This window comes from Nipponia nippon, unplaced genomic scaffold (assembly GCF_047370975.1).
Source record: "Nipponia nippon isolate SJK-2023a ecotype South Korea unplaced genomic scaffold, ASM4737097v1 scaffold_7, whole genome shotgun sequence".
Classification (NCBI taxonomy): domain Eukaryota; kingdom Metazoa; phylum Chordata; class Aves; order Pelecaniformes; family Threskiornithidae; genus Nipponia; species Nipponia nippon.
The window spans coordinates 17,387,971-17,411,345 of record NW_028262391.1 but is presented as its reverse complement, the minus strand read 5'-3'; the positions used below and the strand labels follow the sequence as shown (position 1 = coordinate 17,411,345).

General features: G+C 38.3%; 1 long non-coding RNA gene across 1 annotated transcript in view; it reads left to right on the top strand.

Annotated features, from left to right (window-relative positions):
• The first annotated feature begins 667 nt into the window (after positions 1-667).
• Positions 668-23,375, top strand: part of LOC148050844 (uncharacterized) — a 170,959-nt gene continuing 148,251 nt past the window's right edge. Inside the window, exons 1-2 of the long non-coding RNA XR_015700810.1 lie at positions 668-750; positions 6,441-6,563. This is a non-coding gene — a long non-coding RNA (uncharacterized LOC148050844). The remainder of the gene's footprint in view (positions 751-6,440; positions 6,564-23,375) is intronic.

Genomic DNA, 23,375 nt, shown 5'->3' with positions numbered 1-23,375 from the left:
ATTTAAAGACTCTTTCATTTTAATAGCTTCTACTAGGGGGAATTCGCAGCTTCCCTATTTTTTTAACTACATTAGCTAAACCTGTGCATGTCACAGGGAGTAAAAATCTAAAGAAACTTCATTCTGTTCTCAGCTCAAATTACTGTTAAAGTACAGCGGTTTGGTGTCCCTGGGTGCTTACAAAAATCAAACTTCTTTAAGAGGTATGGAATACCTACAAACTGCATTTGGCTATGTTTTATTCTCTTTAATCCCATCTATCGTATTCACTTAAAATACATCCTGCTGAGAAAATGACTTTTGATCCAAGACTGGCTTAGCAACTTTTGGGACCGCCTAATCAGGCAGCTTGAGACGTGTTTTGAGTTAAAACCAAGTGACAAAATCATGCTATGGGTGCCTGAATTCATACCTGGGAAATAATTACTATTTCAAATGCAGTTACCATTCAGTGGCTAGCTTATGCCCTGCAGATTTTGATGGGAGAAGGAGAAGGAGGTGGTAATTTGTGCTTGCAGAATCAGCTGTGCTAGAGGAGGGGTTAACACCTTTGTGACTGTGGCAGCTGTGTAGCTGATTTCTGTGAGAGGGTTTTTTTTGGGAGAGGAGGTTTAAATTCTGCCTGCCTAGTTAAGAAGCTCTTGTAACAGAGGCTGCCTGGAGAGAGGATGCTTCTGTCTTTCCCTAGCTCTTCTTCTCTTTAGTCATTTAAGAATAATACTTTAGATAAATCAGAATATAGAGTCGCAGGTAAGACTGAGAATGATTTTGCCTTTTGCTATTGTGAGAGGTGTTATGTATGTGTACATATTTAATGTTTTGGGGTGAAATCCCTGGAGGTATTACCAGCTGGTCAAGACCACTGGCAGCATGTTGGCCTGGGCAATCCCAGCTCCCCTGGGGTTCACCAGTTAGTGTCTGCCTGGGCCCCTCTCCCGCTCATCTGAGGTTCACCTGAGGGGTAGGCAAGTACGTTTGTCACTGTCTCCTCAATTTTACCTAGCTGAGCAGTCCGAATGGCAGTTTAGAGATGTTGCCTAAACCTTGGCAGAGATAGCTAATGGGGTTGCACAAGGGACTAACTGGTTTTGTCTGGGCTGTGTGCTTCTTTTAGCTTTTGCTGGCCTGGGCACAGGGAAATGTTGTGGGTGCGTTCTGCCTCTGCAGCTTTCTTGGTCTGCCTACAGTGAGGGTGAGCTAGAGCTTAACCCTAGAGTTGAGGTGAATCTTGGTAATAAGGTCTACATTAATCTCTCTGATAAGTGTGCCGTATACCTCAGTGCGTTTCTACTGGATCCAAATGAATTATTTTTCCTATGGACATTAATCCACTTTAAATATAGCAAGTACCTACACAGCACATGAAGAGACAGGCAGGAACTTATGCCAGCACTCTTCAGCTATATGTTAGCAGGATAGTTTTTACAAAAAAGCTAACTCAGCAAATAGGAAAGAAATGATGTTTTGTCAATCCTATACTGGATCTGTCTACCCTTATTATACATATGAGGTTGTGTAAGTAATAAATCAGGAGCAAGTAAATTGTATGATGGCAGAAAGCTGGTCAATCATTTCTAATCATCACATTATGCTTGACAATATCTTTAGAAACTGCTTCTGTTATGATGGGGATGAAGGGAAACTTCCTAGCACAGTATCTACCAGCTGCTGTGCTTTTAGAGGTCTGATAAGATGATACTAGTTTTGAAAGATAAACATCTGATTTATGGTTTTTTTTTAAAACAAAAAGAGAACACGTAAATGTGACAAATGTGGTAGTTGGTTTGAGAGTGATTGGGAACAAAGCATGTGGTAGAAACCCATTTGTTAGGCTTCAAAGAAGCAGAAAATCAATTTGCCTCCTACGAGGGTGGTTGTTATCTCTGGTGTGCATACTTACTGCCCATGTCAGTCCATCATTTCTGTGGCCTCTTGGTTAAAGTTATTATCTTCTTTAATGAAATTTAGTTCATTTTCCCAAATGATCTCCAAGTCAATTATTATTTAAAATACAGACTAAATGCAGTTCTGTTTTATGTTAAAGAAGATTGATCTCATTCCACTAGTGCAAAGGGTCTCCCAGTGAGCATATTTTATGGACTGTATAGAGAAACAAAGATCAGTAAATCCAAAAGGTGTATGTTCCTTTTGCCTTTCCTCTCTACTTCTCCCATCAGCTACTTTCTCACAGCGACTGTCCCCTTTGGAATAATATCCTTTTAAACATATGCCAAGTCTTCTCTTTCTTCTTCAAAAACAAACTGAAAACTCATCAGCACTGCAAATGTTTCCAGTCTTAATAGCAATATACCTTTTCTAAAATCATTGTTTCATTAGGCTTCTGATTCTTTGCCTAAGGTTATGTAGGTAATTTTACCTTTAGTAAAATGCTGTAAAAAAAAAATTTTTTCTTTTTTTTTTTTTACACAGTGTGAAAAAGGATAATTTCCCTTCCCACTGAAGTGAGGCAACATCAAGGAATAGATTACAACAACTATTTAATAGAGCTCAGCAGTACTGAAAATCTTATCAGATTTTCGTTAATCAGATCAATGTTAAACTGGGAAAGAGGCTTAAATAGGTACAATTAAATTTCAAAAGCTTGTATTTGACTAGCAAATGGGTGAACCTTCCTATTATTAGGATAAATAGCATTGGATTTTAACCAAATAAGTCTAAATGTAAAGATAGGTGAAATTCTAGTGTCTTTGAAGATAACTGCTCTATTCTTAACAGCTTTGCTATGGTCAGGGTCTCACCCAGCTCTTAAATAGCTTTGAGCTTAGGGGGCGGGGGAGAGGTGCTTCAGACTGGGTGTTGATATGTGATTTACGAAAGTGAAATAGTGGGTTCAGTTGCAGGACTGGAGCCTTTGACTCAAAATCTCCAGCAGCAAGTTCCTATCTGGTTTTCCTTCCCAAGATCTGATCTTGGCTGGTTACTGTTCTGCCTGTGATGCTGGGGCCTTGCTTGTATGTTGGTTGTTCAACTGGACGGAGACATTGGGTATGGAACTATGTAGAAGTTAAACTATGAAATATGAAGAAAAGCTCTTTATACGGACTGAGTTTTCCTTATCAGTATTGCAGGGATTATGTACTATTGTATGAGACTGAGGTCAAATCTTGGTGCCATATGAATATAGAATTTTTAATATGAAAGGAGAAAGAAACAAATTCATTGTGACAATTTTACTGGAATATTTATCATTGTTAAGATGGAAAAAGAGATAACTACATTCTGCCTTGCTTTTGCCTATTGATCTTACTGAAATGAGCTGCACATTTTCCTATTAATCCACCTCCTCTTCAAGAATATGCCTACTGAAGCTTACAGGAATCCCATGGGATGGTTTATTGGAGAACACAATAATCTTGTTTTGTTTCAGGCTTCAGGTTTATTTTGTATCAGATATGATGTTTCTGGCTTATTTTGGGTAAATACAGAATTGAAGCAGGAAATGAGGAAGTGGCTCTCCTGCATATCAAACTGACTTAAAAAAAACCCAAGAGGGTAAATATACATTTAAATGCTTTGGTGATTAACCTTCTTTATAATCTGTGACAGCTTAATCTCAGAAGCTAATTGTGCAATGACTTTACTAGTTTCTAGATTGGCAAATTTACCTGGAAGAGACGTTACTTTAAAAATTTGCAGTAAGAGTTGAGTCAGCAGCTGCCCAGCTTGAAAGGCAGAGTGAACAGTTCAGCATGTTTTTATCAAGACAGACAAACTGGTTGAAGAAACATCATGATCTTCTCAGAATTATTTATTTGTCCAAATCAATTAGCCCTTTTTGCGTTGCGCTTTCCTCTGTAACACCTCTTGGCATAGATTAGCAGTTGTGGAGACAGGCACTGCATGCCAGCTCTGTGTTTGTGCTGCACTGGTATAGCTCCATACCCGTGAGGGATGCTCCTTGACATCATTCCAGTAAAAAAAAATGCTGGTAGTTATATAAACAGTCAGATTCTGGAGACTGCTTGCGAGTTTTCCAGTACTAATTTTGACTTCTCAGAATTTGATAACTCACTGGCTGAGAAAGAAAAATGAATATTTCAATAAATCCTTGGTTAAGCATATGTTTGTGTAAAACTCTGTGGTTCACAAATCCATTTGATTGTCAGTCACCACTAGGAACAATTATTTTTAAAACAAGGTGGCTAACTGTTTATACAGTTTTGTCTATCTTCAACTTTTTGGCCTACCCCTAAAGAGTATCACTTGTTTTCTCTACACCACTACTTGCACTACACTGTGCCCAACACTTACTAAAAGAGTGCTTCTAAAAAACACAGCATAGTCACACTTTCTCACTCTGTTAAAACTTTGCTTTTCACACCCTTCTCCTTCATTTATCTTTGTTTCTGGTTTTGTTGCTGCTGTGTGTTCCTCCGTGGGCTCCTGTGGTGCCACCTCTCTCCTTGCCCTGCAGAATGAGGCTCCAAGCTGTGATGGTGCCATGTTGCTCTTCCCCTAGAAAAGTCTAGTTCCTGGCACAGATACACACAGATATTGTCGTGAAGAACGCTGCATAAAACCACAGAAAACTGCTAAAACCAATGGTCTCAGACAATCACTGACAAAGTGAAGAGGCATGTTGAGGGATGTCTCTGTGGCCTGGTTAGGCATAGTGGTGGCAGGGCTGCCTCCAACCTGAGGCAGGTGTGGGCGAAGCACTGAAGGAAGGAGCAGGGGGTGGGATGGCCTGGAGAAGGCGGGAAGGGAGAGTCAGAGGAAGTGTCCCTGCTGGCATTTGGCAGCCCTTTCGTACTTGTCTGTCTCAGCCGGAGAGCTGTGCGCCCCAGGGATGGGGTCAGGCGCTGCCTTCCCCTGTGCTGTTTAAGATGGCTGTTGCTGTGGAAACTGCCTGCCAGCCTGCGAGTTACATGGCTGCCTAAACCTGCTGCCTGTGACATGTCTCACAGTGAGCAGAGCATGATCTGGCAGCACGACTCCCCAGGGGACATGTGCTGCGAGTAGGTGTGAGGCCTGGGATGGAGGGCTCATCTCCTGAGCAGGGTCCTCCTTGTCACCGCCATGACAGCCTCAATGGCGTGCCATGGCTGAGGAGGAAAGCTGAGGAGGCCCTGGGGAGGGCAATGGGCTAAATTCCTTTGAGAGTGCTGACGGGGGAAGCTAGCAGTGTAAGTTTATCTTGGCTCTCCTTTTGGAGATGTCCTTTAGATAGTTCCTTTTTTTTTAAGTGTACAGAATATACATATTGTGTAGGTGAAAGCAGCACTGAAATCCGTGCCTTGCTACCCAGGCCCCTGACATGCCTGGGGCCTGCCACTTGAGCACAGCTGTGGGGGTCCTGGGGGCTAGGCACAAACCGCTTCAGTACCTCGCTGGCGTGGCTATTCTTTCCTTTAAAATTATAAGGTTTTTTTCTTTATTTTTGCCTACCATCTTGAAAAAAAAAAAAAAAATCCTAAAGCAACATACTGAAAGCCATGAAAAAATATATGGTGAAGTGGTGCTTTAGTTTAAGCTCATGAATGCTTCATCATCTGTGTATTCAGTGTACAGCTTGGTTACTTAAGCAGCTGTCAGAAAACAAAAATACTCTGGAGATCAATATATTCTTCAGGCATCATTTCAGATTATATAGGTAATTTAAACTTAACCTCTCAATACTTTAATAAGCCTCACTTTTTTTACATATTGTCACAACATGAATGTACTTTTCTGAGTGAAAACAGATGCCTTTTATTGTTAGTTTCTAGTGAGAGCAGTAGTTTTCTTTGTTTTGATATCATGTCCAAATGTTAGTATATCTAACTGCTTTGTTTCCTGTTCATGTATATATGTAGTGTTTCTAGTCTGGATTTTGTTTCCAAACTTGTCTCTCTAGTTTTTTTAATATCAAAACATATAGTATGTTGCTTTAGGTTACATTACTGTTTGTACCAGGTAAAACTGCTTGAGACATAGTTTGGGTGTAACTGCATGACCTAAAAAGTTAGGACTACTATTGTGTAAAACTGTATGACTCCACCAGGTAAAATAAAAGAGAATAAAAAATGCTTAATTATTTTCTGCCTGAATGACACTGCTGGGATCACCAGAGATAATAAATTTTATTACTTTGTGTTAACTCCAGCCACTTATAGTTCTGTTTTGATTGTGGGTGCTGGTTTGCAAACAAGACACCTTTGTACTTCAGATCCTGTGCATGTCTTGTTAGTAATCTCTCCAGACTCTAGTCTTAGATTTTTGTTGCTTTTTCCTTAAGGCAATCTTGGGCAGAATTTGTCCAAAGAATATTGATGATAGCAACAAAACTCTCTCTCCTTCTGTTGAAAAATGTCATAGAGTTCTGAGCAGCCAAAACACACACATGGCAGTCTTCTCCCTTGGCAATCTGTAAAACAGTGCTAGCACAATTGAAGCTCCCTCTATTATTACAGGCTGATAATCTTGTCTATACATTTTAGGAGGAATCTTACTACCTTACCTCATATATCACATGGGAAGATTTCACAGATGGCTCCAGCATCAAGCCCAGTAGCTAAAACAATCGCTGATCTCTAATCTTCAGTTTTTGATTTGAAGACATGGTGAGTGTTGGAAGCCTGCCACATATCTTGATAAACTGCTATAAAGGTTAATTACACATTATTTTACTTTCTTGAAAATCTGTTTCATTTTCTGGTCTGAAATTTCCAGCTGCTGTGGCAAGGGGGCAGATTCCTGTACAAAACATGGTCCAGTGGGAATGTTCTTAGGGCCAGAGTCCATTACATTAATGCATTTCCTCTGGGGTGAAGTCAGGCAGGAGACCTGTGAGAGCCTTGCAGTAGGTAATGTGAATCTGATGAGAAAGGCCACAAGAAGCTGAGAGACAAAGACTGGAGGTGAGGGGGGAGAGTAAGAGGGAGGGAGTGTTAGATTCAGGATGAGCTGTTTTTAGAATATTTCTCCATTTTAATTTGATTTGAATTTGTACTGTGCACTTCTGTGGAAACCCATTTTATCAAGAAATCTAACACACAATTTAAGACTGGAGCTCTGTGAACTCTGCTGTTCAGACTAGCAGTGCAGATCTGAACAGCTTGAATACTGCATGAGCTAGAACGTGGTTTGAATTGACAGTTGTGACGATAATCTCTAAGCAACTTTCTGCAGTGTGATAGGACATAACCTCCTCTGCCAAATGACACGTTATCCTGTTCCCACATAGACTGGAAAAGTTGTTCCTGGTGAGCAGAAATAAGAAACTACAGCTTAAAAAACAAACCTATTGTATTCAGTCCAGTAACTTGAAAATTACTCTGAAACTGCAACCCTCACTTGAGATGGTGGCAGAGTTATAGTAGCTGAATAATGCTGCCCAAGCACTTTGCCTGTGCAGGCCAGGCATAGGCTGAATGCCTTAGGGACGACTGAGAGGGGGCATCACCTTCAACAGGTTAACATGTAGTGTCCCGTTTTCCTGCTGTGGTTGGTCTGCCCAGAGCCTTTGCTGCTTGTTGTGCAGGGCAGTATCAGCCTACCCAGGAGCAGCTCTCCAGCTTAGTAGCCAGAGCCTGTCTTGTGCTGAACAGGAGCCTGCAGTAGCAACCTGCTTGTGGAGTTGTCTGAACAAATGTTGCTTTTATCTACGTGGCTAGTGTTAAAGAGGTTCCTTCTCTTGCTGCCTCCATCCTATATGAATGCAACTGCAGTATATGCAAGTACTTCCATATGTCTTCTACGTTTTTGCATAGGCGAGATAGTGATCATAGTGGTATATTGGTATAAGTCTGACAATGGTTCTGACAGTGATATGACTCTCTTGGTGGTGAGAAAATTCTAAACTAGCATTGTTGCTGAGTTGCAGACTTTCAAATGTAGACCAGACCTAAATATTGGACTTAGAAAGGGGAGTAGATTTAAAGGCTCTGCTCAGAATCTTCAAAAATGGCTTTAAAATGTCTTTTGGTTTTTGCACAAAGATTGTTTTATTGTTTTCAACACTGACATATGGATGCTGTGTGAAAGAAAGCATGGGTTTTGGAAAAAGTTTATTTGCTGTTATGTACTGTTTGGTTTGAAACTTTAGTAATGTGGTCAAGCTCTTCCATGGAGACTGCAAGCCTGCTGAAGTGTACCCCATGTTTGATGGGCACCCAGAAGTTTTTTACTCAATAGTTAGAAAAAGTCACTCTTTTTTGGAAAATATTTGTATTTAAGCAAACAATGCTGCTACTTTGAGCATGCACCATCTCGTTGTTGCCCTACACCTTGTGATCAGATATCTTCCACTCTGCTTGTGTTAATGTAAGACAGTTCTCCCTCTAAAGTTGTAGTTACTTTGTAGTGGTTTAAAAGACTGTGTAGGATGCAGTGCAATGGTTGTTAAGGCCTTGTGCATCTGAACTGAAACAATTTCTAACAGTGGGTTTCAAAGTCTACAACTATTTTTTTGCTTTAGAAAGAAATCACTAAATCCCATGAAAACAACCTGCCAACGCATGGAAAATTTGAGGTAAACTTGAAAATAGAAAGCAAAACGCCTTCTGGCGTTTTACTACATAATAGCTCCTATTCAGTTTGTATGCAGTTGCAACTTTTGTTGACTCTAGCAGGAGCTGGATTTATTTACATCAGGACTTCTATAGTTCCATAGTTTCTAAGATATCAAAGCATATGAAACAATGGTATTTGTTTTGAACTTATGTGAGGTTTGAAAACTTATTTTCTTCATAGTGCTGCATTTGCATCCAGAAGATTTAAACTTTCAAAAAATGAAATTTACAGTCTAGAGATAGGCTTCTGTTTTCCTTCTATTTAAATAAGTATTACTACTCATTCTCTTGTGAATATATGGTTTGGGTTTCTATGAAAGAAAAATGTCTAGCCTCACTAGGTGGATACTGAGGTTGATGGCATTTTGAAACTTAAGTTTGAACAAGTAGAAGGATATAGCTACAAGGTGCAAACACTTGTGCCATTGTATTTTTTTGATGTGGAAGGCTTATGAATCTTAAGTTCATTTATTAAAATTTTCCCATGTTCCAATGGAAATGCTGGTCTCCTTTGTTTCAAAGCCTAGAAGGTAATTGTTGTAGAGAGCGCTATAGTGCAAGGTACTTCAACCTGTGATCTCTAATCTGACTGAACTGCAAGTGATCACAGAGGTGTCAAAATATTATCTGTGAAATATTTGCCGAAAACTGAAGTGCTGACAGGCTTAGCTGGATTCTGACTCCTGGTGATTGTTAGCACTGGCTGGCAACAACAGCTACAAATTGCTAGAAATTCACAGCAAGCAATTTTTAACACTAAAATTACAATTCCGTGAACCAAACATATTCTGTTTAGCTCAGTGATCAGTACTGTAATAGTAATCTTTCCAACAAAGCACAGGGACCACAACTCTTCTAAGGCAAGTCAAAGCAGCTAGACTTGTCCCTCCCTCCTCTCCCTTTCCCTTCTCTAATTTTGAGGTTTTGCCATAAGTGTCCTGAATAGAAAACTCGTTACTTTCCCATGCTATTTGAGAATGCCTTTAGTTTCCCATTTGTTTTCAAACCTTGTTGGTACAGGAATGGATAATGGCAATTTTAAATATGCTTAGGTGTTTTCATTGAAAGAGAGATCATGCTGTAGCTCTACCACCTTTTCAAACTAATAGAAAACTAGCAATGAGTGAGGGGGGGGGAAAAATTAGGAATGTGTATCAGATGATCTTGCCTTAGACACATATAGCTTCAGACATCACGTTCTATCTCAAGAAATAAATACAGTCGCTTTCTGGTCAGAATCTGATATAAAGGTTATAGCAGAATACAGTATTGTTTATGTGAATCTTATTATTCACATATGATGATGAATTTTTCTCATTTATATAGCTCTCTAGATACTGCAGTTAACACAGTTCTTGAAGCGGTCCTTGTCTTTGCTGTGTTCCTTCTTCACTCTTGATTGTTCTTGAATTCTATAGTTTAATGACAGTTTTGCCTTCAGTAATTTGTAGCTGCTATAAGGAAAAAGTACTTCATCCTTTGTTCAGCACAACTGTAACACATAGGATACATTTTTATCTGTGTGCAGTTCCTTGATACCTTAACTACATTGTGCCTGGACTTTCAAGAATTTTGTGAAAATACAGAACATGTAGTTGTTGTCTTTATAAAGTAGATTTGTATATATACACACTGTTCTTCCTCTTTGCCCTGCCGGTTACCCATCCACCCATCCCCTGTCGTGATCTCTTTCCCAGCTGCTTCTCCTGTTTCTTTCAATTTTCCCCCTCTCACAAATCCTTACTGTAGTAACAGTGCCTCTGGCAATATTTCTCCTGTTGTCTTGCTTTAATAACATCACAACTTCCCTGGAGCGCAGTCTTGCAATGCTGACTTGTGACTAGCTCAGTGTATCAAGGTCACTCAGCCCCCCTGCCTACGCCCTTTCCTCCTTGGGGAGATGCAGCATTGTCAAGGACTGGAAATCTGCCACTCGCTCTGATCGTGATTTCTGACCCAAACAGACGTGCTTTTGGATCAGTGCATTCTATACGTCACCTACACTGATATATTTTGCAGGCATCGTTTGGGGCTGGCTCCCAAAATCCTATAGTACTCTTTAGAGGAAGGCAGACCCTATTAGAGTGCTGAATGGTTTAGTAATTGGAATTGTCCTTCACTCCAAAAGTTCTTCACAGGTCATGAGAGCCATCAATAACGTAAATTTGCTTCATTTAAGCACTGTTTTATCAGCGATTTTAGGCCCACATGGACTGCTTTTGTAACAGGATTAAGGGTTCTAATTCTTTTAGGAAGGAATTTGATTTCTAGAAGGGAGACTGAAATTCTATTACATAATGCCACCTCTTTTTTTGAATGGGTGCTAAACGGACAAAGATGTATGATGTTAAATTAGTGCTTGTGTGTTTACGTGTGTGAAAGATTTTCATACTGTATGCTTTTGCCTTTTCATCCAGATACCAGTGCTGTATCTTGATCCAGCAAGTGTTTAAACAATGCCTAATGTTAAAAATGCATATAGCTAGCTGAGATCAGCAAGGACTACTTCAAGTTGAAATGCTTTTCTGGATTTGGTCCAGAGGGGCAGACTATGGGAGGTGTTAAACTTCTGTTGTATTCCTAAGAGGTAAAAATGCCTCACTTGCCCTGATGTAATTACACCCTCCTCCCCCGGCTTTGTCAAACCTTCTCGTCTGTAAGTGTGGGATATGGCATTGTAATGATAGTAGCGTGCTCCTTGCAATTTTTTTAACTCTTATGGATGGGAGAAGATTTTTAAAAATTGCTAAAGGGTTTTCATTGCAGATCTTCCATTGGGAGCCAGTTATTCAAAACTGCAGATACTGTTATGAAGTTGACAAAATCATTTGACCGTACTGATGATTAATTTATCAAGGGCTTAAAGGCATTAAACCAGTGACCTGGTAAAAATCATTGGTGTCAGATAAAGGGATGCCTGCATTAACAGAGCTGAGGCCTTTTAACAGCTTTTAGATGAAAAGTATGTGTTGAAAGAATAGTAGAAATGACAGTGTTCAGAGAACAGAGTTGTTCAGAGAACAGGGTAGCCAAAGTCATTTGCAAAGAGAAATAGTGTGATATTTTTGCATACAGATTTTGATTGTTGCCTATGCTAATCTAGAGCCACAGCAGCAATGAGAGATGAAACCTGGAGGAAAATAATTACCAACCTTTTTTTTTTTTTCTTAAAGAAAAATGAAAATGCTTTCTATATTATTGAATGCATGGGTAATAGGAAACCCATCTCATCTTGCAGTTTTGGATCCTTGCATCCATCTAAAGCCTCATTTAAGCTATTCCTAGCAAAAGTATCTGCCTGAGAACTGTACGTTTTACTAAAGGGGCCTGATTCTGGAATCTATGCATATTCCCTAAGACTATTTGGTGCTCTGATATTGCTGGTTATCTCCTGGCTTATATCTGTTCACAACATATTCATGTAAAGAATTTCTATAAACTCTTCACCACTTAGTCTAGGTAGTACTGTTAATACTTAAGTCCTTCTGATTCTTGATTAAGTAGAAACTGGGCTTTTTTATGTTAAATTCTGCAATTCAGAAGACATTGTGGGAAGGTAAACTTTTATTTTTTGAACGTATAAGCTAACTTCTTTTGCTAAACAGTCCAAGAAACTCATAATTGTGAAACACGTCTGCCTCAATGTGTCAACATGACTTCTCAAATACTTTGGCATGCAATATCTGAACTGGCTATTTGAGGAAAGAAGGTAGTCAACTTGCATTTATTTACAGATTGACTGTGTCATGGAATGTACTAGATAGGGTCTGTCAGGGTTATTTGCTCACAGGCAGCACTGTATCAATGTGACAGTACTGCTTCAAATATTGAGACCAATATTATCAAGCTTTGCAGACCTGTGCATCGCAGGAAGCACCATCCTAGTTCCTCAATGCTGCCTATTCAGAATGATTTGCATGGGATTTCACTCTTCTCCAATGACCATATCTTGTAACTTTCTGTATATTTTAAGATTGTGACTGTCATAACACTAATTCTTCCCTTACATTTAATATAGCCTGGGATTATATATGTTTTAGGCAGTAATTACTACTATATTGGACATCTTGTCTGCTCCAAGGAAAGTTCACACCAATTAGATTTTAATGGTTTGTTGTGATTTAACCCCAGCTGGCAACTAAGCACCACACAGCTGCTTGCTCACTGCCCCCCAGTGTGATGGGGGAGAGAACTGGAAGAGTAAAAGTGAGAAAACTGGTGGGTTGAGATAAAGACAGTTTAATAGGTAAAGAAAAGCTGCACGCACAAGGAAAGCAAAACAGGGAATTCATTCACTCCTTCCCGTTGGCAGGCAGGTGTTCAGCCATCTCCAGGAAAGCAGGGCTCCATCACGCATTATGGTTACTTGGGAAGACAAACACCATCACTCTGAAAGTCCAACCCTTCTTTCTTCCTCCATCTTTCTATGCTGAGCACGATGTCATATGGGTACGGAACAGCCCTTTAGTCAGCTGGGGTCAGCTGTCCCAGCTGCGTCCCCTCCCAACTTCTTGTGCACCCCCCAGCCAGAGAAGCAGGAAAGGCCTTGACTCTGTGTAAGCCCTGCTCAGCAGTAACAAAAACATCCCTGTATTATCAGCACTGTTTTCAGCACAAATCCAAAACATAGCCCCGTACTAGCTACTATGAAGAAAATTAACTCTACCTCAGCAAAAACCAGCACATGGTTATATGTAAAATGAAAGCCACTAGTCTCCATCCAGAAAATGCCTGCTGTGATAAGTCTATTATTGCAAGCAGATAAGAAATAGCAATTCACATTTGTGGTGGTTAAATGACAACATTGTTTGCCTGAACTTTTGTCCAATTTCTGCTATTCAACAATGCTGTAATAGAATACGAAGTCTTGGGCAACGATGCAATGAACAATAGAGGCAATTATTGTGGTGCTGCAGCTAATGAATGACCTTGATGACAGAAACAGTCATTACAGTTAAACACAGTGATGTTGTTCTTCTGTTTGTTTGTTTTTTTTAAAACTGTCTCCGTCTCCCCGCCCCCCCCCCCCCAAAAAAAAAAAAAAAAAAAGTGGCTTTGGTTTAAAGAAGGAAATAATCATCAGGTTGCAACTGGAGTTTAAATGAAATAGCACAACTCCTTTACCTTCAAACATCACTGCTGGTTTATGTTTATTAGAAGACAATGTGCATCTGCTGATGTCTTCTTTTAAGTATTTTTAGCTGGTACTTAGCCAGCAAATCTAGAGTTTATTTACTAACACAATCTGTCTTGGGGCATTGACACTGAAGATACAGATCCAGGACTTATTTCTCAATGGTGGTATAGGCTTAGTCAGTTCTTTTCTCTCAGTCCTGTCTTCTCAGTTCTTGCCATTTTTTTTGAGCAGAGCAGCTTGGTGAACAAGAGTGAACTCATTGGAAAGAAAAACAACCACTTATTTCCTTGCTGGGAGGAAGGTTGCGTTAGTCCAAAAGGCTCTGTAATGAAAGGATACTTTTGCTAAAATATGCATGTATTGCAGTAGATAATTTGCAGTCTTCCTATGGATGGGAAACAGTCAGTAAGTCCAGTGACATTCCCTAGATTGAAACACAGGGTAGATTTAGCTCCTTTTTTTTTATTCTTTCACTTATTTAAACCATCCTGTCCCTGAAACACTGTAGAAGTGAGAAGCAGAACTCCGAAGAAATATTAAGTGTGGAGTATAGAAAAACAATTGAATATTTTTTTTCAAATGCCAGTATTGCAGTGTTGTATTTAGTTCACTGGATCCAAGTTAAATAGAAGAGTAGCGTTATTGGGAATTTTTGAGGAAAACATCTTTCTTCATTGTGCTTGAGTGAAACTAAACTTTTCATTATATACTCTTGTATATATTGTGTACCTTTAATGTTTTAAAATGAGTTTATTTAGAAATGTAAATTTATAAAATCTGAAAGTTTATATTGAATAGGGACACTGTAGTTGGCACAGATGAGTTGTTGTTGAGAGAGTTTTTGCCCATGAAACTTTGAAACTGACTTTCTATCCTCATTCAACATATGACTTTTTTTTCTTGTGTAGCCTACTTGCTGGTGAAGTTATTTTTGTTGTTGAGGCTGAGCAAAATAAAAGTGCAAACAGATGCATTGATTAATGAAAAGAGGAAAAATATTTTAAAATTATACCTTTATTATTAAAATAAAAGCTAGTGACTTTTTTTAAACCCAGGAGCCCTTTACACAATGGGGATTTTATATTCAGTTCTCTTCTACACTATCCTGGTAAAAGATTGTCCTGCTTATTATGTGACAGGCTCTTACTAGTCAATAACCTGCCATCTGTGTGTTGTCTCTACATGAGGTTTTGTGTAATGTGTTCTTTCAGAGAACATTGCAATTGGAGCTTGGGTTACAGTTTACCATGGTAATCCTTCAGAGGAACTTACTGTCAAGAGGATATGTGGTTTATGTTAGTGGTTTTGTTTTTTAAAAAAAATGATTATTTTGAAATGTTCGTGTTTGTCACTGACGTGCTGAACAAGCACTATTCTGGGTTTAGTTTTAGAGGGAAAACTTCTTGTTCCATATTCCTCTATTAATGTTACAATAAAAGTGAGAGAATGATAATTCATTCAGAATCTCTTCCAAACACATGGTTAAATTTGACTCTTTTCTTTCTTTTTTTTTTTTTTTCCTTCTCCTATGATTCAAGGCAAGGTTTAAAAACTTCTGTCAGTCTGCATCTAAAGTAGAATCTGAAGGCTAAGAGGCAAGGAATGATTCCAACAGTACACCAGAGCCTTTGTAGGACCTAAAACAGAAGTAAACCAAAAGGGGAAACAACCACATAAGACAGTTTAGCTTTCTGTAAAAACTGCTGTGTAAACATTTTTAAGATCCTAAATTAGCCAAGTACTGGTTGTTCTTTAACGTACTCTGTAGTAATTTTGTTTGTTCCCTTGAACCATCTTTTTGTATTGCTGTAATAGTATATGTTGTAGCTTTTAAAGAGAGATGTATTAGCATTTATTAATAGTAGTTGTCACAGGAAATCTCTCACTGAGATACCATCTCTTGTCATAGAGTAAATCTGAACAGGATGTTATAGAAAGGATTTTGTTATTTGTATCTGGTTTTTCTTGATTGTTCCCCTTTAGCCATCTGCCACAAATGGTTTAAAGTTAAATTCAAGGACTTCTATCCCTGTATTCTTAAATGAATATCTTCAGTTTATATTTTAGTTTCCTATAGTTTTAGAAGTTCCAGTAGTTTTCCCTTATTATCTTATTGCTGTGGTTTTGCACAATTTACTGCACAGAAGTGCACACTGATGTCAGGACTTATGACTTGTAAGTCCAGAGTTTGAGCTCCTTAAATGAGGTACCAGATGCACAAGTAAGATAACCCTGTTACCCAGAGAGCCCCCGGGATTCTTCCTTTGCCTTTTACACACCACCTTCTCTGTGTTAATGGTTTCGATTCAATTTGTTCAGATTGAAGCTGAGCACGCAGAGTCACTTTTTATTTGCCTGGAGGTTTTTTTTTAAAAATGTGACAGAAATTATTTAACAATTAGGGCAAACTGAATTAAAATTGCAAATCTTATTTCATTTGAAAAAAATCCCAGTGGTATTAGGGAAAGAATGTCAATAAAACATTGAATCACTTATGCAAATAACATAGCTGCTTTTAACTATGCAGATAAAATTCCAATAACTCAAAGAACAATTTTAATATATTATGGCATACATTAATTGTATTCAAGCATACTTGAGATAGTAGTTCAGCAGTAAGGTACCTTCTTCTACAATACTGCTTTCATTCACTCATCTTCACCTCATGCAGGACGCATGCTTCTGTAAAATCACCTACATTACTGTGGCAGGGCTGGCTTTGTGGTAAGTCTGTCTGTTGTGGTAGTAAGAGCCAGTTTTTTGGTCAGAGGACTAGACAGGATCATGGGATACAGGGATGCACTTTCCAGCTTGGCTTCCTTATTTCAGTGTGGACATGCACAGAAGACACTGTTAATGGGCTGCTGAAAACGGAGTGCTTCTGCAAATGTGGATCCTTAGCTTACATGATCAAGCGGGAGCTGAGCTCTTCAGAATTTGACCTTTGGGATTTGCTGCCTTCCCTGTTCTACAGATGAGCAACATTTTCAGCCTTTCTGGGTCTCTTCTCTGTGCTGATGGTGACTTCCTCCAAGGCAGGCCTGTCTCTTGCCACTTTTGTACTAATACGCTCTGAATATGGCAGTATCTTTGATCTCAAGTGCAGCCCCTAGTCAGTCTCTTGGTGCAAATAATATATGGTAAAGATCACTGGCAGCAGAATCCTGGGCTCAAAATACTTCCAGTCCGGCATCACTGAAGTACATTTTTAAGTTATTCCTGAATTGCATTTTCCTTGGAAGTAGAGCTTTGTTACTTCAACAATATGTGCTTCATATAATTTTTAATGGGAAAAGGACTGAGACACAGGAGGATGTAGCATTTCCAGTTTTGCCTTTCACTACACCATTGTCTAAACTTAGCAATTACTTTAAATAGCACTTGGTTGCAATCTCTTCCTCACTTTTTCTTTCTTTTTTTTCTTTTTTTTTTCTTTTTAAGACACAATGAAAGCATATTCGGGTGTGTGGCTTCTTTGGAAAGCTGAATGATTTGTGAAAAATTCTTGCAATTTATGACAGCCACCTGCTCTCTTGGTCATAGATTAATAACACCTGACCAAACATGAAAACATGCTGTGGCCATCTGCCTCTCCCCATACCGTGGGGCATTGCAGCGTTGTCTTATTAACTCCACAGCACAGCATCCCATTCAGAACCATATTATCAGTTCTGTGCAACCCAGCTGATTTAAGAGAGTGGGGGATCTGTTCACACAGGACCTTGGCAAACAGTGTTTTTATCTGGACTTCTTTTGTCATGGTGCTGCAAAGTCGTCTGTGTGTGCATTTTTTTAAGAGGGTTTATTGTTAGTTAATATTCCATAGAGATTCTTATTGAACCTCTTTGAATGAACCACAGGGATGCTGCCTGTGTCTGTCTGACCATGTCTCACAGGACTGCCTCTGGATTATATGTACTTGCTTAATTCTGCAAAGTGCTAAAATATGTTTTCAACTTTAAGCACAAAAATGGTCCTATTGAAATAAGTACCAGGATGGAAAAAAAAAAAAGATCACTAAATTCAATTTTTATTGTTATTTCAAAAAAAAGAAGAAAAATCTTTCTTGGAGCCCAAATTCCGTTAAGATACCTGTAACAAGCAACTGTATGAACAAATGGTGGCTTACATTGACACCGAAGATGTTGCTTAAAATAGTAACGATAATTAGGACCTTCAGGAGCCATCAGCCTTGTACTGCACTTATATAATACCCAGCTATATAATTAAGCGATCTTATTTTCAGTTTGATCCTTTCTTTTTCCACAATTATCTGTTCAGATCTTGTAATTCAGTCTATGACGCTTGACACTTGTGTTTGCATTGCAGTCAACTAAGGCTCGAGCCTTTATCCTACAGGTAGATTGGCATGTGCAGAACAGCTTATAGCATTAGTCCAAAAGTTTAAGCTCCTTGGGCCAAAGGCCCCTACCAAAGTACCTTGTGGTTTCTAGACCAGATCTTGACTGTGATCTTATGTGCTATAACAACGCTAATGAAAGATAGAAGCTCTGTGTTCTATAAAGCTATTCCAAATCTGAGTAGAAAACAAACAGATAAATTAGTTTGCAGGAGCTATTATAAATAATGAAGGATGTAAGCAAAAGTAGGATTCTATGGACATTAAAGTTGAACTATAACGTTGAAAGAACACATCTGCTATTTTGGAATGAAGTGATGCCTGCCCTTTTTTCAGAAGACTGTAGCCCCCTCCGGCCCCCCTTTTTTCCCCTCTTTTCAATACTGAAATTCCTTCTTGGTGAAAAGAAATATATAACACCTTTTAAATGAAAACACAAATTATAGTAATTCAGTGGGATTTAGAAGGACATATGCTGAAGTTTCCATATCTATCCGGTATAGTTTGTAGATACTAGAGGGGCTATGAAGGGCTTTGCTAGTCTTTCCCACTGCGCACCTCAGCTTTTCAAATTGTTGCTACTTGGAACTTAATGCTCAAACTTGTGGACAAATAAATACCTGGACACAAGCACTATATGCGGTTGTACCCCATTGACTACTTACGTCCAAAGATCTTGCTGCTATTCTTTAAATCCTAGGAAGGGAGAAAAATATTTTTGCGGGGAGAAAATGAAATATTTTGCTTGAGTTAAAATGATTGCTTGACTTTTTTCTTTATTTGTGGAAACAAAATTAGAAAGCACTCACATTCCTCTGCAACAAATCTTTTGTTTTGCTTCACCTCTGATCAGAAAAAAAACCCTGTTATTAATTGTACTGGTTTAGTCTGGGATAGACTCCAAATTAGTAATATTATGATAGTAGCATCAGCTGATATGCCTATATAACAGGAAAAGTTAGTAAAGAAACGTTGGTGGCATGTTCATTTGGCTATTCTCATTTACATTTGCTACACAGCTTCTTTTATAGTCAGTGGAGAAAAGAGATGATTCATTTATGGGGAACTTCATTTTGGGGAAAAGAAGGTGATTGAAAGAAAAGAAGTGCAATTACAAATAATATGAGTTTAAGTCGATTTTTAGACATGTGCCAGTGTTCAATTTAGAATGTGATATAAAAAAAAATATTTTCACCACATCCTAAGCAAGCATTTTGTACTGAAAATTTGGAAAATGTAATTCTTTTGATGGTGGATTTAATTTAATTAAAAAAATTGAGCTGGTTGCTTGTAAGGTTTATATTATGCAGTGTATGTTTATACTTTGCTAAATAATCTTGTGATATTTAGTCCCATTTATGTGATAGCTTGTCAAAACACATGAGTCATTCTGAAATGTTTATGTTCTAGAAAGATAGGAATTGCTCTCCCTTTGGAAAGAGAACATTGATCAGTTTGTGAAGGTAAGAATGAGCTTATCCAGTGTATTCTGCCAAAATAGTTTTCAAATCCAGGGAATTCATTCTTATTCAAGAATGGAAATAAAAAAATGTATGGAAATGATTTTGCTGTCACCCATTTTCTGCTGGCTCCTTCTCATGAGTGTCGTGTGTCCCCACCTCCCCAGGCTAGGATCACATTTCACAACCAAAGGCAGGCAGCAACTTGGTTCACACTGATCCCAGTTTTGGTAGTCTCTTGTGTGTCTTATTGTTTCTTTCTTAACTTTCATAATAAAAAACTATCATACAGGTCAAAGAAAATAGCTTAAGTGCACAACAGAACTAGCTGAAGGTTGGTCTGATGAAATAGATTTCTGCTGGGAATAGTACTGCAATGAAATTTGAATCTCTTAAAATTAAAAAAGGTAATTAATTAGCAAATTTGAATTAACTTTTTGCGTTCTAAGAAAAATTAAAATGTTCTTTTTTCATCAAAATGAAGTGCTGAAATTACAGTGGAAATATTATAACCTTAACGAAATAAGTGATTGGCTTAAAAATAATAAAGAATCAGTTTTGTATAATTTGGGATGAAACTGTATTTCAAAGTCTCAGAAATTTTCACTGGATGTAAATTATTGGTGGCTTTTTTTCTTTTATGAGCACAGCTAATGCAGGTAAAAGGCTGGGTAGCTAGAAAAAATATTATTAGTAGTATGTTCACTGTTCATATATATTAAGCTACATTTCTCCCTTCCTTCCTAACATGCTCTCTAGTCTCTTTCTAAGTGAAAAAGTTAAGTGTATATATAACTCATATTCTTAATCAAACAGTGACGCAGACTAGAGAGGATTTAGGACAGAGAGTTTTGTTAACTTTGAGTCCTGTGTTGGCTCTGCCACTGACCAAGAATTACGGAGAAATCATTCTGTTGCCTCCGGTAGGCACAACTGTTCCTTTTCTCTCCAAACTCTGACTTCTCCTCTCTTTTTCCTTCTGCTTTTATGGACTACTCCTTCTTCATCTTAAACAGGTGACACCTGTATCTGACTGCAAAATGCCTTCTTAGCAGTCCATGAGACAGTGTAGGTTTTGGGTTTGCTTTCAAACTTCATACATTTAACTTTCTGGGGCTAACAAAACTAAGTAGAAATTAGATTTTGTTTTGAATAACTTTTAGCTGCCTTGCAACACTTAAAGATTATTTTTATCCCCCACACAGGGTAAAATATTCTTATTTGAAATAATTTTCACTATTTAGCAGATCACAGGGGAAGCTGCTTGTTCAGTTTCAAACTGCTATCATTCTCTGGCTGAGAGGAGCCATTTACCACACCTTCTTCAAGGTGGGAATTAGGTTTACAGCCTCAGTCTTCCTAGTGTCTCTACAAATACACATTGAATGGCCAATTGCTGTCATGATCAGTCAAACACCATGAACATTTCTTTTTATAGGCTTGCAGGATGCGGATACTCTTCTTATTAATTTCAGAGAGTCTTTGGATTTGGTCTTTATTTGGAGAACGTTCTACAACTTTGGCTTGCTAACTATATAGATCGTCTTTCATGCCTGGGTTTTAATTATTGCGATTTACTGAAATCAAGGCTTTTAAATTAGAAAACTGTATTTGATGAAAGCAGTTATGCAAAGGAACCCATGAAAATGTCAAGTCTTCTCTGCTTAGAGGCTTGTATTTCACAAATGGGCTCTAGTGTGTTGACATTTCAGTCTAGGATCTCCCTAGCTAACCTTGGGTGAGTCTGCAGGTATCTGCAAGCTTCTTGCATATCCCCCAAACACATAGTCTGTCAGGTCCATCAGACTTCAGTTCTTGGTCTATCTTTTTGGCCCACGTGTTGTTTTTTTTTTTTTAATCAGTGCGAACTCGCTACAAATCTTTAGCCTCTAGTCTATTTACTTCTGAACCAATGCTGCTTTGCAGTCTTTTCTCTGTGTATAGGAGCCTGTTTTGCAACTAGGTGAAGACCTTGTATTCTTTTACTTTAAAATTAATGCTCTTCCAGTCTAATTTCATATGCTTTCTTGTTGCTGAACCGTAGTCAGTTGACAATTCCCTGTACAATTTCCCATTGCAAGGCTTTTCTACATAGAAGCAGCTCTCTGCTTTGTTTTGCAGCAGTATTTTCCACAGAGATCTGTCATCCCCTAAAACTGTCTCAGTGTTGACCAATGTTATGATACATATATTGTGATTTTTGTTTTGCTCTCACTACCCATGGCCTTTTCAAGAATGTTCTTGTTTGTATAACCAGAACTTAACCTTAGCCATCAATTTGGCACTGTTTCCCTATTGTGCTCCTACATGCAATGTGTTAAGGTGACACAAAAATAGATGTGCATAAAGGGATAGTTCATCTAGAGTTTGATGTAAAGAATGCTTTAATTACTGTGGTTGGTGTAGAATTACTGTAAGAATTAAGTGTTTGAAAGAATGAAAGACTTATGCTTACTCCAGGAAGTATATGGTGTTGAATTAATACTTGAATCAATTAAAAAGTATTATATAATCTCAGCCTCAGGATCAGTCTGGTATTCCTAATAACACTGATTATGAGCTGCCTTTAGGGAAACTGTAGAATGAAGTACTGTTCATTGAAGGAAGAATTGCAGAGCATTTGCCCAAGATAGTAAATGTAAACTAGAATTGCACATGTATTAATATGACATACAGTTATATTGTTTTAGGGAAATCTGTCTATCTTGCAGTTTATAGATGGATGAGAAGGCCAGCAAAGCACTCAGTAGACTATCTGCCATTTTCTGAATGGTTGCCAATAATTATGTGTCTCTCGAAATGATCTACAAGTAATTCAAATTGATGAGTGTGTGAGATGTGCCAAGTGATTTGGCAAAATATCAGGCATCTCTGAACATGGCAGTTCCTGCTGACCTGCTATATAAAATGACATAATGTGGTGTGACTGACACTGCATAACATTAAGCAGCATGTAGGAAATTGGAAAATACAGTGTTTTCAAGGCCAAGGTAGTGAGAAAAATACATTTTTGATGAGTGTCTACTTAAAAAGAAATCTTGCTGTTTGTGAAATGTCTTTTTGGTCTAGTATTGGAGGACAGAGAATGGATTTTTATGTCTGGATATTAGCCTTGGCTCTGATCAGCTAAAAGATGCTGTTGAAGATATTGGGAAAGGTGATAAATTATAGGGTAAACATTTTGATCTACTTAAGGTCTGTTTTCTTCTGGGTAGAGAGGGAGAAGGAAGTGAAATTTCTCTTAATAGACTGAATCAAAAGCTTAAAAGAAAATGTAATGATGTTAGCTACTATCAGAGACTGGGGTTCTCTTCTGGACTTGGAGTTTCATGGTTTAACTTTAAGCAATAAGTTCCAAGCAATGAGATTTAACTATCCTTTCTCTCATCTGTTAGTACCATGCCCCATGCACTGATCTCACTGACATGAAGTTGTTTTCAGAGCAAGGGGACAAAGGGTGACAGTCTGGTCTACACAGAGATGCATGTGCTGGCTCTAAACTGAAGAGGATTTACCAGTTACGAATACGCAAAGGCTCACCTCTGAAAAATAGGCTGATGGAGATCCCTTACCAGCTTGCCAAAATGCCCTAAGAAATGGTTAGTTGTGTCTCTAAAACAAATGGTGCATCTTTATCACATTTTCATTCTTATTGGGGTTAGAGTAAAGAAAAGGGACGAGTAGAAGCTGCAAACCTAATAGGGTCTCACAGACTTAGGTTCAGACTAACAGCCTATGGAAATAGATTAAAATCTTTGACCTAAAGCTTATGAAGTCAGATTAAACTTTTAAGACTAATAGCCTTGTCGTACAAGGAACTGAAATGACTGAGTGTAGTATTCATACACTACTGCTAATGTAATTTGTGTTTTTAATAACTTTGATTTTTCAGCAGTGCAAAGAAA